General features: G+C 40.9%; 1 protein-coding gene across 6 annotated transcripts in view; it reads right to left on the bottom strand.

Moving 5' to 3' along the window:
- SPIRE1 (spire type actin nucleation factor 1) overlaps positions 1-19030 on the bottom strand; it is a 205990-nt gene that overhangs the window by 143331 nt on the left and 43629 nt on the right. The window lies entirely within an intron of this gene.

Below are 19030 nucleotides of genomic sequence, written 5' to 3'. Positions count from 1 at the left end.
GGACATGCTCCCTAATGTTTTGTATGCTTCCTTACTTCTCAGCACAAGATGTTCTGGGATCATCTTGTATTTTTCCTTCCCCAGCCCTGGCATCTGCCACTTCTCCAAGAAACCTTGGCTACTTTTAGTGGGGAAGGCTATTTAGAAACCAATATCTGGGTGGCTAGGAGTGCTCAGTGTTACAGGGGTGCCCCTACTGCTTCCAGGCCCTTTTGTAATACATGTATATGTACATATAAATATGTTTCTATAAACACAGACACACATATATACATACATACAAACATAAAAGGCTGACCTACTTTTTGTTGCTTGCAATTGAAAGCATCCTAACTCACACAGACATCAGAGATGAGATAAAAATCCCTTCCTTTCAGGACTTCCCTGGTGGTCCAGTGGTTAACAATCTGCCTTCCAATCCAGGGGACACAGGTTCAATCCCTGGTTGGGGAACTAAGATCCCACATGCCACAAGGCAACTAAGCCTGCGTGCTCTAGAGGCCACGAACCACAACTAGAGAAAAGCCCATGTGCCACTACAAAAGATCCCGTATACCGCAACTATTGACCTGATGCAGACAAATAAATAAATAAATATTTTTTCAAAAATCCCTTCCTTTTTCCATCTAGGAAGGAAAGGGCAGTAAAAAACAGATTAAACTTTTAATTTCATTCTGTTTCATAACTCTGAAATATATACATGAAAGGCTTTGCTTGGGCCTTTTGACAAAGAAATCTCTTCCAAGCAATGATCTCAAACGCTTGACGTTAAATTTTTGTTTTTACTTTCCTCTCTAGAAATCTGTATAGTAGGTACAAAACTATTTTGGTTGAGTCAAGGGACACCCCCCCTCCCCGCCAATGCCTATCAATTCATACACTGGCTTAGAGAATAGCCAGTGAAGGGGAATTTCTCAGTCATATGTTAGACTGAGTGTGAACTGTGAGTTCACCCTTTCAGACTGTCATTCCACATCAAACACATTCCAGATAAATGACAGCTAATTTTTTTTTTTTACCTTTCTGAGATACAGCCATGCTCAAAAAACGATCAGCATTTCCATGGACCAGAAACAAACAGAAAAACAGCAATAAAAGGGCTGCAGTCATGGTCTCTCAGCTGCTGTATCCAGTAGCAGCCAGGAGTTAGGGACTCATGCACAGTTGGAGACTTGGAATCAGTCTACTGTGTATGGCGGGGATAAGTCTGTCCTGCCATGAAATAAGTCTGATGAAAACTGCAAATGCTGTGTAGTCTACAATCTGTAGTAAGTGGCACTGCCTGCTCAGGGACCGAATCTATGAGATCTCTGATATCACTGTAGGATGAGCACTCCAAGCTACCAGTATAAGCCAAAGAGTCAATGCCCTAGTTATATATGAAGTCCTTCTATGGGCATCAGGAGTTAAAGAACCCACTGACATTTTAGGTAAACATTTAGTATATTTGAGTGCTTGTTTTTCTGAGGAAGGTTTCATATTTTTCATCAGATTTTCAATGAGGTCTGTGATCCCCATATAGTAAAGGACCACTGACCTAGTACGTGTGTGAGTTAACACAGCGTAAATCACTTGGTGGCTTCCAGAGCTTGCAGCTCAGTTTTTAGTTCTGTCATTTATTTCCTCAAATATTTGAGTGCCAGACAGTTTTCAGAAATAACACAAAATCTCTGCTTACTTATTAGTGGGGAAAGAGAAGAACCAGAGTGCAGTCTGTCTTTTTGAGAAAAAGTCAGACCAAATCATGTCACTGCTCAAAACTCTCCAATGGTTGCACACCCGTGTCCACTGCAGTACTATTTACAATGGCCAAGGTGGGGAATCAACCCAAGGGACTACCAAGAAATGAATGCATAAACAAAATGTGTTCTAAACATAGAGCGGAATATTATTCAACCTTAACAAGGAAGAAAATTCTGACACATGCTACAACGCGGAAGAACCTTGAGACATCACGCTAAGTGAAATAAGCCAACCACAAAAAGACAAATACTGTATGATCGCACTTGTATGAAGTACCTAGGGCAGTCAAGTTCACACACACAGAAAGTAGAATGGTGGTTGCCAAGGAATGTGGGGAGGGAGAGTTCTTGCTAGTAGTTCAGAGTTTCACTTTTTCAAGATGAAAAGATTCTGGAGCTCTGTTGCACAGCAATATGAATACATTTAACACTGCTTAACTGTATGCTTAAAAATGGTTAAGATGGTAAATTTTATGTGTTTTTTACCAAAATAAAAATTTTTTAAATCACATTATTTTGTTTGCTAGCAAATCCTAGAGGACAAATGTCCAAACAACAAACCAGCAATAAGAGAAAAACTCAGAAATGTGATTAAAATATCTCATACATTACCAATTATCAAAATAAGGAGACCTGTATGTAATAATTCAATTACATTGTCTGTGAGCTGAATTATTCCTAGGTAAGAGGGAATTAAATTTGTAATAGTCCTCAAATAAATCTCTGTTGAATAGATATGTCAGTATCTGTATTAGTGAGAGCAGTACTAGTTCCTGTAATAAACAAAGCTCTCCAGTGGTTTCCACATACTCTGTGGATGCTCACTGTGGCTGACAGGGCCCTGCATGATCTGGCCAGCTGCTACCTGGCTGACCTCACCCACCACCTCCCCGAGCCACACTGGCCTCCTTGATGTTCTGTGACCACCTGGGTACCTCTCTGTACAATGCCTTCACACTTGCTTTTTCTTCTGCCTGGCTTATTCCCTCACATCATTCAGATCTCTGCTCAAATGTCACCATGAAAGAGAATTTCACTCCTACAATATACCCTTCTCTTCTCTGTCCACTCCACCCCCCTGCCCACTTATGCTCTACTCCCTTGCCCTCCTTTATTTTCCTTCATAGCTCTTAATACCATATATTATTTTATATACATTTATTTGCATGTTATCTATAAACAACAGAGTGTGAATCCACACAAATCCACACACAAGACAGAGGTTTTTGTCTGTCTTGCCCCTTGTTATACTCTCAAAGCCTAAAACAGTGTCTAGCACAGGGTAGGTGCTTTCTTGTAGAAAGAAGGAAAAGGAAAGAGGTACAAGGAGAGAGGGAGGAGGGAGAGAAGGAGAAAGAAAGAGGGAGGAGGGAGTGGGAGGGCAGGGGGAGGGGGTGTCTCTGCGCCTCCCTAGCTCAGGGGCTACTTTCCTGGTCTAGCTCCTTTCCAGGGCTGCTTATTTTACTAAAACCAGTAAATTATTTTCTCCCTATAATTACCCGACTTTTACAGTTAACAGTGTTAATGTTCCCTTTTATTAGTACTCTACACATAATTAAAAACCTGACTTACTCTCGTACCTGCTGAACAATGGGATAAAAGATAACTTTGTTAGGACACGCAACTTGCTTTTTACTTTGCTCACGGTAAACAAACTGCAGAAAATATTTCAGTTATCTGAGAAGTCATCTGGTATAAGAACCACACCGGATCTCTCAGCTTTGTTACTATATTTGTTTGACTGTGTGACTCATGTACCGGTTTACATAAGATCAAATTTCCTGGTTTCTAATTGCTTGAGTAACTTGTGACAATCACAAGGTCCTGTTTCTTGAAAATGGATTGTGCTAATTCAACAATATTCCTGGAAAGTCTTTAAAAGAAATTGCAGTTCATCTTTTTAGGATGGGCTGCAACTGCTAACTTTCCCCTATGTCTCACATTTTTTTCTTTTGGGTCACCTTGTCAGATGCTTTCCACCTCAACCCTATTTCGATTTTCTCTCCTAGTGAAAATCACTGAAATCCCTAAAGACACTGAATTTTATGGGAATCTACTACACTATCGCTGACTTGTGGCCAGGCTCTAAGGCAATGAGCATGGCTTGTTGCCTCCCCTGCTCATCCCGGGCTTAGTCACAGGACTGGGTCTGAGTTTGGACAAACGGTGCAGAATGCTCAAGTCACTCAGAACTAGTAAGAAAGCAAATGTATGTTCACCTCACATACCTACTCTCCACCCCAACATATATCCATGATGTCTCTTTTCTTATTACAAAAGCAAAACATATCCATTAGAAATCTCGGGGGCTTCCCTGGTGGCGCAGTGGTTGAGAGTCCGCCTGCCGATGCAGGGGACACGGGTTCGTGCCCCGGTCCGGGAAGATCCCACATGCCGCGGAGCGGCTAGGCCCGTGAGCCATGGCCACTGAGCCAGCGCGTCCAGAGCCTGTGCTCCGCAACAGGAGAGGCCACAACAGCGAGAGGCCCGCGTACCGCCAAATAAAAAAGAAATCTCAGAAAATACAAGCAATCTAAAGGAACATTATAGGATGGACCTAGAGATTATCATACTAAGTGAAGTCAGACAAAGAAAGACAAATACCATATATCACTTACATGTGGAATCTAAAATATGATTCAAGTGCACTTATCTATGAAACAGAAACAGACTCACAGACATAGAAAACAAACTTATGGTTACCAAAGGGGAAGGGGGGGAATAAATTAGGAGTTTGGGATTAGCATATACAACTACTATATATAAAACAGATAAACAACAAAGTCCTACTGTATAGCACAGGGCACTATATTCATTATCTTATAACCCATAAAGGAAAAGAATATATATATGAATGAATCACTTTGCTGTACACCAGAAACTAAAACGTTGTAAATCAACTATACTTCAATGAAAAAAAATTTTTAATGGAAAACACTTATGACCTGACCCAATAAATGGAAGCATAATTCCTAATTTAAAAAATATATATTTCAACATTAAAAAATAAAAGAATATTATATATATATTATATCTATATCTCACTATTAACAGTTCATTATATTTGTCCTGTTCATATTTGTTAATAAAAATTGGATCATTTGGTACCTACTATTTGATAACCTGTTTTATACCATAATGGACCATCTTTTCACATAAACAATTCTATTCCAACCACTTGTTTTTAATAATGTAGAGTCTTCTCTTGCACAACAGTGAGACAGCTAGACAGATGCTAACTTTTCTCTCTTATAAAAAGTGCTGCATTATAACTGAATCACTTTGCTGTACACCTGAAACTGATACAACATTGTTAATCAACTACGCTCCAATATAAAATAAATTATTTTAAAAAGTGCTGCAAATAAATATCTTCTTGCTACATTTTTGCACACATTCAGAGTTATTTCCTTTGAAAAAGTTCCTAGAAATATAATTAATGGATTAAACCCGTGCTCTTCAATGATAAATTGCTCTCCAAAACATTAACTGCAATCTCTACTCCTATGTTTGCATATGAAAATGCAGTATATAATCTGGTTTGTGAATTCCTTTTAACAAAGTTTTACATTAAGGTGATGACAATAATAATAATAGCAATAGTATCTGCCATGCCAGGAGCTGTCCTAGGCACTTTTCCTATCTGATCTCTAATCCTTACAACCACCCCAGGGACAGGTGGTAATATCATCAGTTTACTGACAGGAAACTGGGGCTCACTAAGGTTAGGGGCTATACAGAAGCAAAATTGAGGATTAGTACTAGTTCCAGGCCTGCCTAACTCCAAAGCTCCCAAATGGGGCGAAATGATTTTAAAGAGAAGACACGGAGTCAGCCCTACAGCGCAAGCTGCAGAGCCCAGAGCCACTAATCCGGAGCCCGGGGGCAGAATTTCAGAATTTTGCAAGCTGGCTGGTTAAACTTCTGATAGCTTAAAATTGGCCAAGTGGCAGTATTTAGACCACAGAAATCAGTGTTGTTTTGTTTTGTTTTGAGAGCCAGTTCACCAACACAGCAAATTCAAGTACTGAAGTCTGACTTGCTTTCCCCCCATCTCTCCCAGTCATTACCCAGGTGAGAAGGGCTGTTGCCTTTTTTTTCCCTAAGCAGTTGCCTGCTCCACTGCCAGGGAGAAGTCAGGGTCTCCCACCTGCTGGCATCACAGGTAGCCCCACGCACTCCTCTCCAGAGCCCACCGCCCTACACCTCATCTGCCCTGAGACCTGCACCAGCACTAAGACCACCCTGCCTGTGTCCCCACTGATGGCAACGGGGACAGAAGCCACAGGCGCCCGTGACCCACCTCCCCACCTTGCATCCCACGAGGCTCCACGGTCCCCTCTTCTAGGCCTGGGCCCACCCCTCCCCAACTCTTGAAATCCTTCCGTTGTGCACAACTAAGGGTTCCCTGTATCTTCAATTTCTCTGAATGCTCCCCCTTCCCCTTCTTGCTCTAACCTAAGCCTGAATCTCCCCAGGGGCAGTACTGGTCCTGGCTGGCCTTTCTGTAATAATTCTCAAATCGCTGGGCCTGGAATTGGGAAGATGTCCTCCTTGCTTCTCACAGTGCCTCCTCGCCCACCTCCCTGACTCCCCCTCAAAGCTCCCCAGCTTTGCCTCTTCTGTCCCAGACCACACCTGCCCTCCTTGCTGCTCTCATCTGTGACTGTACCCCACACAGTGCCAGGACGTGACCTGTGGCTTCACTGTCCTTCTCCTCCCTCAACTCTTGGTGATGTTAACAGGACCTTTCCACACCCTGGCCTCTCGTTTCTGTGCCACCCACTGCAGTGGCAATACCCTGGACTCCCTCATTACCAAAAAGTGCAACTTTCCATCACCTCCATCTCAAGGGTCCCTTTCTTTGACAACCTCCTTCTAGCTTTCTAGTTCATTCCCTCTAGGATCTGACTCGAATAATCTTTTGACCCCACCAGGATCTCCAATCCATTGATCCTATGTTCTTTTCACTCTCCCTCACCTCCTTTGACTACACCACACACTGGTTAAACCCCACTCTTCACCTGCCTTTGACAACTGAATGTGGCTGAAGCAAAACAGAAAACTGTACTGACTGATCTTGCTTTAAATTTATTTAAATTTACAATTCTGCCTCTCATGTGGCTGGCTAATGCAGCCCAGAAGCCACCAACATTTCCTTAGCCCATGGACTCTCCCACTGTCCCAGCTGACTATCTCCCCTCCTCCTCTCCCATGCCCACACGCCAAGAAGGACGCTGCTGCTCATGTCACTGCGAGGGCTGAAGTCATCAGAAGAGCACGTCCACAAACACCCTGCCATCACGTCTAACTGCCTTTGAACACCTCCCATACACACAGACTCTGTCTTCCCTCCTGTTACTCCACATGGACTGTCCTCATCCTGTGTGACGCCGATTCCCAAGTCCTTCACTTGTGCTCTAGCTCCCACCCTCAAGGATAATTCGCCAGCAATTCTCCGTCCTATTCTGCATCAACAGTCTTCCTTTGTATACTGGATCATTCCTGGATCAACATACAAATATGCTGTTATTTCTTTTATCAATACAAAAATAAAACAAAAACTAAGAACTCTCTGGGATCCCACCTTCCTCTCCAGCTATCGTCCTAACTCTCCTAATGCTTGCTGGGTTAGCCAGACTCCCAGGTGGCCCCTGATAGTCCCCACACTTGGCACCTATTCTCTCACGTAGTGCCTCCCACACTGTGTCCACAGGACCAACAGAAAACAGCACAAGTGACGGAATGTGACTTCTAAGGCTAGGGCATCAAAGACATTCTAGCTTCTCGATCTTGGGTCACACTCTCTGCAAGAAGCCAGCCACCATGCTGCCTACGAGAAGGCCATGCGCTGAGGAACTGAGGCCCCCGCCAGCAGCTGTGTGAGGGAGCCATAGTGGAAGCAGAGGCCCTCCCCACCCGCCAGCTGAGCCCTAGGATGACCGCAACCCTGGCCAATATCCTGACTAAACCTCCTGAGAAACACCAGCCAGAGCACTCAGATAAGCCACTCCTGACCCACAGGAATGGTGAGAGAGCAAATGTTTGTTGTTTTAAACCACTAAGTTTCAGAGTTATTTGTTATGTAGTAGATTAACTGATATACACACAGTTTACAGGAAAATGCCTCAATAAGTTGCCTTTATTTACTGTCTCCAATTTCTTTCCTTTCTCTTTTAAACTCGCTGCAGTATGACTTTTGCCCCCATACCACTACACCAGCTCTGCCTGTCAGCAACCACCACACTGTCAAACTCAATAACCAATTCCTAGTTCTCATCTCACTTACCTGTTAGACAGCATTTCATACAGTAGGCCACTTCCTCCTCCTAGATGTGCTTTAGTTACTTGGTGTCCTGGACACGACCCTCACATGGTTTTCCTCCTACTTTTCTGGTCACTTCTTCTGAGACTTCTTCACTGGTTCCTCCTTGTCTCACCACCCTCTTAATGTTGGGGTATTCCAGGGCTCAGCCCTTAGTCCCTTCTCTTTTCTGTCTACCCTCATTCCTTTGGTGATCTCAAAAGTCTCACATTTACATAGTCCTACAATGGCCTTTAAGGCCCTACATCCTTGCTAATCAAAGTGTGGTCCTAACATCAGCAGGAGCAGCACCTGAGAGTTTGTTATCTCTGGCTCCACTCAAAACCAACCAAATCAGAATCTAAATTTTACCAAGATCCTTAGGGGGGTTGTATGCATATTAAGGTCGGAGAAGCACTACCTTGGTGATCTGGTACCCCATTCCTCTCTGCTCCCACCACAATGGCCTCCTGCCATCACAGGAGCTCAGCAGATACTCTCCCACCTTCAGACCGGAGCAGAACTGTTCACTCTGTCTGAAATGCTCTTCCCCAGATATCTAGATACTTGCTCCCTTACCTCCTTCAAGCTTTTGCTCATTTGTAACCATTTTGGGAGGTCCATTCTAATCACCTTGTTAAAAAATGCAAACCTACCTCCATCACTACTACCACCATGCTCCCCAACACAGTTTTCTATATTAATTTTCTCCAACACACTCATAACCTTCTACATACTATAGTTCACTTATTTATCATATTTATTTTCTGTCTACCCCTAGTATAATGCAAATATTTGAGGGCCAAGATTTTTGTCTGTTTTGTTCACTGGTGTATCCCAAATCCTAGAAGAGCGCCTAGACACAGCAGGTGCTCAAGAAATGTTTGTTGAAAAAGGACTCTAGTCTCCAATAGCTTCTTCAAGCGCTTGGTAATCAACTCTGTGATTCAGGTGCCCCTGAAATCACTTCATTAGCACAGTTATTCATGCCTGGAATCCCTCTCCCCCTTGCCTACCTAGAATCTACTCAGTATATCTGAGAATAGGCATCTACTGTTTTACCAAGATTTAACCAAGCCCCTCAACATTCTGTTACTGCCTCCCCACTAAGCCTCATGATTTTTTAAAGATAATTCAGAACTAAAACTATTCTGGTCCTTTCAAATTTCTCATTTCTTAAATATTTCCATTCCTTCTTCTCCCTATTTCTTTAACCAAATGTGGCTATTGAGCACTTGAAGTGTGGCTAGCCCAAACTGAGAAGTGCTGAAGCAAAATACACACCAGATTTGAAAGACTTAGTATGAAAAAAAGATACAAAATAGTTCATTAATAATTCTCATATTGATTACATGTTGACATGATAATTCAGAAACAGTGGGTTAAATAAAATATATTATAAAAACTGATTTCACCTGTTTCATTTTATTTTTTAATGTGGCTACTAGAACATTTAAAATTACATGTGGTCCCCCGTTATATTTCTATTGGACAGCACTGCTCTAAACAAGTTCCAAACAGAATGGTTGCTTCCTTCCTGGAAGAAATTCTTCCCGTAGTTTTTGTTTTAACAAGCAGGAGACTGGGAAAGAATGTGGGGGAATGCAACATGCAATTAAAAACAGAAAATAAAAATCTGTAATACTTTGAAATTATCACTTTGATGGTCACTTGAAATCGAACATTTTAAGATAATATTCTTCAAAGACATATATAATAGAGTACATTTAAGTGACATTAAAATACAATATTATCACTATCTGTAAAAATTTATCAAGCTACAACCTAAAAATCTGTGTACTTTTTTCAATGTCCTATACTTAAATATTTTAAAATATAATGTTAACACCACACAAATTAATTTAATCCAAACCAAGTGATTCTGTGTTTAAGGAAAAAGAAGATTCTTGCTTCTGCATGCTTCCTAAAAGTTAAAAGGAGTGAAATAAAAGCACCCTCCTCCTTTCATTTCCTCCCTTTAAAGTCAGAGCTCAGTAACAGATCATTTAAATACTACCCCTTCTCATCAGAATCTCCTTAGCAACCTTTTACAGTTTGTCATGGGTTGCAGAATTTTCCCATCTCCCATTCTTAAAAGGACCTGTGTCCCTTTCAGAACAAAGGAATTTAAAACAGAAAACAACAAGCTATTTAAATAAAAACTTTAAGGTCACAATCTCCTTCAATGCTTTTGCCAGCTCCTTTCCTGTAAGCATTCTGCTTTCCTTCCTTCCCAAGTTAAAATCAGATCTGGTAACAAAGACTCCTGCAAAAACAACAGGGGACACTTCTAGCAATACCTGGCAGTCATAATTACAGGCCATACCTACTGGCCCAATATCATGAGACCCTGGGCCCATTTCACAATTACACGTTGTGGATCCATTTTTAATTAATTTATTAAATTTCCTTCCTGTGTAAGCTGTATAACAGTAATAGAATAATATATTTGAAAATACCTTAATAAGAAAAGTACCAAATAATACAAATGATAATTGTTTTGCTCCTTTTTATTATGTTGGAATTAACTACCTAATTTTATTAACCATGCAGAAGGAAAAAATAAAATTCCAAGTTTAATAAAGCCAAATTTATATAAATAAGTTTAAGAAATCAAGTACTATTGCCTCTAGAGTAAAGAGGGAATATTTGTGTCCAAAGCGTGTATCCACTGTTCTCATTTTTGCCATGTTCATGTAATCCTAACCAAATTATTTACTTATTTATGTATTAAAACACAAGCTCTGGGACTTCCCTGGTGGCGCAGTGGTTCTGAATCCGCCTGCCAATGCAGGGGACACGGGTTCGAGCCCTGGTCCGGGAAGATCCCACATGTCACGGAGCAATTAAGGCTATGCGCCACAACTACTGAGCCTGCGCTCTAAAGCCCGCGAGCCACAACTACTGAGCCCACGTGCCACAACTACTGAAGCCCACGTGCCTAGAGCCCGTGCTCCGCAACAAGAGAAACCACAGCAATGAGAAGCCCACGCACCACAACAAAGAGTAGCCCCCGCTCACCACAGCTAGAGAAAGCCTACGCATATCAACGAAGACCCAATGCAGCCAAAAATAAATTAAATAAAATAAATTTTTAAAAAATCTAGCTCCTTTCCACTTTGATACTATCAGCATTGTATTATCTGTGTTGAAAATTTCTATTTTATCTTATTAAAAACATTTAAAAGTTAAACTATTCATTAAGGCAGATTGATATGGCCCCTGGATAAGGCAAATTATTATTTTTTTAAGGCAAATTATTAAGAAAACTTTCTACTCTATTATCAAAGTACTTAGAAGTGCTTAAGTTACCTGAAAGGTAAACTTTCTGTTCCTTCAAGAATAAAGTGTTTACTCCCAGATAATTTGGTTACTCTGAAACCCTTTGTGAGACATACATAGAGTACAACTGTCACTGGTCTTCAAATATAGTAAAAACTACACAAAGGAACACTACTTGTTATAAATTTTGTGTCCTATGGTCAAACAATGTTGTTGTGGTCCAAGTGAAGGTTGGAAAAGAATTTCCAGACACAAGGCAGAATGTAAGGAAGATAGAGTTTATTAAAGAGAAGGTCGCTGTAAGAACAGCAGGCCTTAAAGGGTCGCTGCAAGAAGAGCGGGCTGACTTCCTGGTAGCCAGGGAAGTTGACCCCCTTTGTGGGCTGGTAGCCAACTTTTACAGCCTCGAGACAAAGAAAACTCCTGCTGTCAGGATGGCATTAGGTGATTGGTCAGGATGCTACAACGTTACTACATGGTGATTATTTTGCCTAATATGGAGTCAGGGGGCTGTCCCGTTTAGATTAGGAGAGCCCATGGCAGCAGTTGCTATGGGGGCCTGGTTAATTCCAGAATTTTTGTCCTGTGTCCTTGATGTAGGGTGTCCTTGATGTAGGGCTTCACAAATGTCCCCTGTATTTACGACATGTATGACTGTACCACAGAAAGGCCATTTTGGTAATATTCTCTGAGATAGAGTGAGAAGAGAGGGGAGCGATGGGAATGAGGGGGCAGAGGAGAGAGAGATAGAGGAGCTATCATGATGCCGCCAGTCTACATCTGATGATACATGAAATCACATCATCAATATCTCACTACCAACCTCCATTAGTACTGACACTCAGAAGTAACAACTCAAAAAAAAAATAAAAAAAATAAAAAGTAACAACTCAAAGGTAGACACAATTTACTCTGAGGGCACACAAACCGATTTCCAGACCATATAAGTTAACGTCAATCAAATGGCTGTGTAAATTTAGGCATGTTTGGATTCTTTAATCCAAAAAGACAGGAAGCAGAATGTGAGTATACTTCCTCTTCCTTCTAGCCTGCTGATCAAGGAGAAAATGCTGTTATTACCAGCAGTTAATTTGAACTTACTCTTCCAATCCTTTTAAAGAACACGTATCATCATTTTAACTTATCACACAATCCTGTTTATAAACCCTTAAATCAAGGTTTAAGATCAGACAATGCCTTCCAATAAAAGGGCAGATGTGATAGTAATACCTTGTTGTTTCTGCTAGATATTCCTAGATTTACTAAGTTTGGTATCAAATACTATTTTCACAATCACACAAAACAGGTTCGGGACTTCCCTGGTGGTACAGTGGTTAAGAATCCGCCTGCCAATGCAGGGGACACGGGTTCGAGCCCTGGTCCGGAAAGATCCCACATGCCGTGCAGCAACTAAGCCCATGAGCCACAACTACTGAGCCTGCGCTACAACTACTGAGCCTGCGCTCTAGAGCCCGCAAGCCACAACTACTGAGCCCGCGTGCTGCAACTACTGAAGCCCACATGCCTAGAGCCCATGCTCCGCAACGAGAGGCCACCACAATGAGAAGCCTGCACTCTGCAACAAGGAGTAGCTCCCACTCACCACAACTAGAGAAAGCCCACGCGCAACAACGAAGACCCAACGCAGCCAAAAATAAATTAATTTTTTAAAAAAAGGCTCACTATGCAGCTAAAGCTGATGCAAATATTTTTGTAAAGATATTACATACTTCTTTCAGTTAATTTCTTAGTTACATTTGAAATTAACTGAGGGCTATCAAATGTCAATTAAAAGAGAGATTACTCATCCAGCTACCACCATGAGTCTACATGAGCCAGAGGTAAAATCAAAGTACAGGGGGCTGATTTAGCTGAAGACAAAATGGATAATTTTTTTCGTATTATACTCTGCGTTAAAGTAGCAAACACCCACATACTACCTTTGGCAGTTTATTTTAGGCTGCTCAGGAAACATTAAAATTTTTCACATAGTCCAGTTTCTATCAAAAACTGTACATAATCAGAATGCAATAAGTCCAAATACTAACTATGATGTATTTCTTGGCTCATTCTCAAAATCTTTGGGTTTCCCCACAAAGCAGACTAATTCTAGGTCTAATTTCCCAGGAGGTTAAAATATTGATATGCAGCGTAATTCTTGAGTCATTCTGAGTAATTTAGAATCACAAATTACTCCAGTACAGACCCTTCACCTAACAATGGGGCTAGAGTTTCGTGGCTGGCGTTCGTTCACTCCTTTTTCTGGTTTCCATTCAAAAGAAACATATCCCCGGGCTACATAATGCCAGGACTGAAAGAGTCAGAGGTGAGAAGCATATACAGAATAAGGACAATTTCACTGTCCCCAATGGGGCACAAAATTAATTATCAGCATTATGCATATGCCTCACACAGCAGACAAATAAAGGCTGGATAAGCACAAACATAAGAAAGGTGAAGAGATGTGGTTCTGCAACGTACTGGCTATATGGCCTTGGGCAAGTTACTTAACCTCTCCGTACTTTAGCTCTCATTTCCAAAATGCAAATAATAGTATCCACTTCATAAATTTGTTGTGAGAATTAAATTAATGCCTATAACAGTAACTCAGCATAGAGTAAGCTCTAAAGTATTTTTTAAAGATGTATGTGGGGGGCTTCCCTGGTGGCGCAGCGGTTGAGAGTCTGCCTGCCGATGAAGGGGACACGGGTTCGTGCCCCAGTCTGGGAAGATCCCACATGCCGCGGAGAGGCTAGGCCCGTGAGCCATGGCCGCTGAGCCAGCACATCCGGAGCCTGTGCTCCACAACGGGAGAGGCCACAACAGTGAGAGGCCCGCGTACCACAAAAAAAAAAAAAAAAAAAAAAACAAATGTATGTGGGAATGAAACAGTAAGTACTTATATACAGTACACATGAACTTTATTTCTAAGATGGGAAGATGAATCTTTTTCATAGTTTCCCTCAGTAAAGCTTAAATTTTTCCACTATGCTCTGATTTTTACAAACTAGCTCTATCAAGATTAAAGTATTGACAAAAGTTATTTAACTTTATATAATGCTTTAACCAATTCCACTTAAAATACAGCAAATCCACCAAGGAGAACAGAACAGGACTGTCCTGGTTACTCATTTAACCTTCTTGCCTGCTAAAAGGAAAGGGCCTCTGAGTGCTACATAATTAACTGTAGTTAATAGAAGACAGAATGTGATGAAATTTGGAAAGCTAAAAACAATGAAAAGGTCTCAATTAAGATGCTTGAAAATTCAAATCTTTTATGTTTTAGTATTTTTAAGTGCTTAGCCTTTTCTTCAAGTATAAGAGTATATAACCCACAAGACTATTTAAATAATGGCAGAAGGAAAAACTTGTAAACTGGGAGTGAAAGTTCCCCTAAACTGTGGTTGGGACTGCTTCCTTGACAAGCAAATCCCAAGTACAGGTCAGTCACTCAAGACTTTTTTTGTTGTTTTTTTTCACTCAAGAGTTTATAAATTACCAATTTGAGCTGTGAGCCATTCCGGGAGGGGAGGCCGAGGGAGAGTAACACACTATTTACCTTGCAGGTCCTCCTCAAAACCAAAGGGACAGAATACAGATCAGTGGTTGCCAGGAGTTGTGGGCTGGGGAGGGAAAGACAAGAGGGGGAGTTGGGGGGGAACCTGGGGGGGGGGGTGATGGAACTTGAACTTGACTGTGTAGATGGTGTTTGTCAAAACTCGAATAATTTTAACTAAAAAGTTTAAATTCTACTGTATGTAAATTATATCTTCAAAAAATAGAAACAAAGCTGTAAAAAAAATTAAATTGCCTATTAAAGTAAAAATTTTGCATATCTTTTACAACAAACTACATGAAAGATTTCCTTTCATGAGTTCAAACGCTGGAAAATACTCGTATAATCCAGTGTATTAAAACAAATTTCCACACAGTGAGAAATAAGGAAAAACACCCGATTTTAATAAACATTAAGCTATTCTTGAGGTACAAAATCCCATAACAGTTGACTGAATGCCTATGTATGGCCTCCTTGCTTTCTCTAAAGTCCTAGTTTCGCTTGGTTTTTGTGAATACAGGTAAAGTATTAAAAAGAGAACTATCAGTAAAACTAGAAAAGAATCCATAATATGATTTTTATGTACTAAGAAAACTATTAAAAAACAGTCAAACACTTCAAGTCACGTCTTTCAGCCACGTGGAAAGGTGAGGGGGCTGCGGCTCCCCTCGGGTCTGGGAGCCTCGCCAGGAGTCGGACCTTCTTCTCCCCTACGGGAAGCCGCAAGCGTCCGCCGTGTTCATTCACCGGCTCCCATGACCATGACCCCACCGTGTTCATTCACCGGCTCCCACGACCACGACCCCACTGTGTTCATTCACCGGCTCCGCGCTCAAGGCTCGACCTTGTACAACGAGTCGCCTTAGGACAAGACCAGACCGAAGAAAATGGGGCGCTGACGGAGCTCAGGCGCGCCCCTCCCTCCTCCCAGGGAGAGGCTGGGCGTACGTGAGCCATGGGCCTCCAAGTGCTCTCGGTGGTCGAGGCCCCTTCCCACTCCTCCCACATGCACCGGGGTTCGCAGCCCTGGCTGGAGTGGACCCAACTCCAGAGAGGGCCCGTGGGGCTTCTGACTTACAGGAGATACAGGGAATCTCTTTTCTCAACAGAAAAGCAATTTTAGGGTGAAAAGAGGCTCTAGAAGTCACCGTTCTGACCCTCGCTCTCAAAACAGACTGGCTTCATCCCTTCCTGAGGACTGGCTTTCCTCACCTTCCTGAGGACTGGCTTTCCTCACCCTTCCTGAGGACTGGCTTTCCTCACCCTTCCTGAGGACTGGCTTTCCTCACCTTCCACCATCCACCTTAGGGCTCTGGTTTGACCTCTCTCGACCCCCAACTCCATTTCTCAGGAAGAAGTATCTCTGCTCTTCAGGCCTCAGCCCAACAGTTCTCAAACTAGTTAGTTTCAGGACCCCTTTTACACTCAAAAATTACCAGGGAGTCCAAGGAGCTTTTGTTTATATGAGCTATAACCTATCAAACATTTATTGTATTAGAAATTAAAACTGAGAAATTTTTAACAGCTTTATTGGAGTATAATTGCTTTACAATGGTTTGTTACTTTCTGCTTTATAACAAAGTGAATCAGTTATACATATACATATGTTCCCATATCTCTTCCCTCTTGCATCTCCCTCCCTCCCACCCTCCCTATCCCACCCCTGTAGGTGGTCACAAAGCACCGAGCTGATCTCCCTGTGCTATGCGGCTGCTTCCCACTAGCTATCTATTTTACGTTTGGTAGTGTATATATGCCACTCTCTCACTTTGTCACAGCTTACCCTTCCCCCTCTCTATATCGTCAAGTCCATTCTCTAGTAGGTCTGTGTCTTTATTCCCATCTTACTGCTAGGTTCTTCATGACCTTTTTTTTTTTTCTTAGATTCCATATATATGTGTTAGCATACGGTATTTGTTTTTCTCTTTCTGACTTACGTCACTCTGTATGACACTCTAGGTCCATCCACCTCACTACAAATAACTCAATTTTGTTTCTTTTTATGGCTGAGTAATATCCCATTGTATATATGTGCCACATCTTCTTTATCCATTCATCCGATGATGGACACTTAGGTTGCTTCCATCTCCTGGCTATTGTAAATAGAGCTGCAATGAACATTTTGGTACATGACTCTTTTTGAATTATGGTTTTCTCAGGGTATATGCCCAGTAGTGGGATTGCTGGCTCATACGGTAGTTCTATTTGTATAAAACTGAGAAATTTTGATTGAATCATTCAAATGAAAATTGTTTAAAATAATATTAAATATGTTAATATGTGTAACGTTTTTATACAAACTCAAAAAAAACTAGTGAAAGGGGTGGTATTGTTTTACATTTTTGCAAAATCCCCCTCTCTCTCTGTCTCTGCCCCCTTTCTACCACTACCAGCACCAAATGTATGGTCTTACCCAAGCTAAAAAACAAAACAAAACAAAACAAAACTTCCTACTTAAACTATCTCCTCCTTCTCTGGAGTCAAACTTCTTGAAAAATTTCCCACTCCCTCTACTGCCCCTACTTTTTATTATTTTAATTATCAAAGTAATATACAGTGACATTCTCATTTCAAAACAAATCCAAGCAATATAGATAAACCACCATCCACAATCCCAATCTCTTCCCCAGAGGTAATGACCACTGTTACTCTAAAAAATACCCTGAACCCATTCTGTAAACTGAATATCATACTGAACTTTTTTTTTTTTTTTTTTTTTTGCGGTACACGGGCCTCTCACTGTTGTGGCCTCTCCCGTTGCGGAGCTCCGGACGCGCAGGCTCAGCGGCCATGGCTCACGGGCCTAGCCGCTCCGCGGCATGTGAGATCTTCCTGGACCGGAGCACAAACCCGTGTCCCCTGCATCGGCAGGCGGACTCTCAACCACTGCGCCACCAGGGAAGCCCCACACTGAACTTTTTATTTTCTCATGATTTTCCCTCTCCAAACAGACCAAAAAAAAAAAAAAAAAAAATCTGAGGGTTCTGTTTAGATTCCAATTCTTTTGGTGATCCAAGTTATGGATCAAAGAGGAGATAACATGAAGTGACATTCCTATACAAAGCAAGTGCTAAACAAAATGTTAAAACCATGTTGATTTTATGGCAACAAAACATAGTAAGAATAATGAGATTTACGACTATGCCTTGTATGTAAAATCCTTACATTTCATTACCTAAATGCAGATGAATGCTGATTATATTTGTATCATTCTGATATAGATAATAGTGTCTTTAGAGTTTATAAAACTTCTTCACCTATATAATCACTTTAAAATTTTACAACCCATGAGATTAACAGAGATTATCTTTAACATTTTATAAGTAAGAAAGCCAAAGTTCTGAGAGAAAAAACTACTTGCTCAAAATTACATAGCTAGAAAGATGCACACCAGAAACCACAGACAGAACTTGTATTTTGGGACTCAAATCAAATCCCAATCCTTTATATCATATTGAACAATACATCAAAAATTGTCACAATATAAAAATATTAAGTTCTTGCTCATTTTTACAGCTAATTTGGAAGAAATTACTTCTACTTCTCAAGTTGAACAGAAAACATAAAATGCGTTGAATAACTTCTGAATGCAAAAAAGAATAAATTATTTTTGCTTCTTTATTATATAATATAATCCCTTAGGAATCTTACATCTTACTTAAAATAACAATTAAAATTTAATAAAACCTACATCAACATGTAAATGTATTATAAAATTAGAAAAATAACTTCTTAAATCCTTAATTAGGCATTGCCATTAACAAAAGACCTAAGACTCCTAATTAAGGATGATGCAACAGCTCCAGGAAAGACCACCACACATACATAATTCATCAATGCTGCCCTCATATTTCAGTGTCACCACTGAAATTTCTGCAAGGGACACATGGAGTCACATTAAATTTCACAATCAGAATTTTAAATTATTTAAATTATTAGAAAATAATAAACCTACTTATACAAATGACAAAGCATTTAATTCATCAATAATCTTGCTGAAACACTTTCCAAGTCCCTATTTTTTCCTACTCCCAGGCAATTCCATAGGAGTCCAACACATTTAAAAGATTTATTATGACACACTACATTGGATTATTTAAAAATTGAATGTAAACTACTTCTTATTAAGGGCTCTGAATCTTAGTT

This window comes from Delphinapterus leucas, chromosome 14 (assembly GCF_059928025.1).
Source record: "Delphinapterus leucas isolate spDelLeu-1000000601 "Yukka" chromosome 14, BTC_Dleu_Yukka2, whole genome shotgun sequence".
Lineage (NCBI taxonomy): Eukaryota > Metazoa > Chordata > Mammalia > Artiodactyla > Monodontidae > Delphinapterus > Delphinapterus leucas.
Note: the sequence above shows the minus strand (reverse complement) of the source record. Positions and strands in the feature narration are given on the sequence as shown.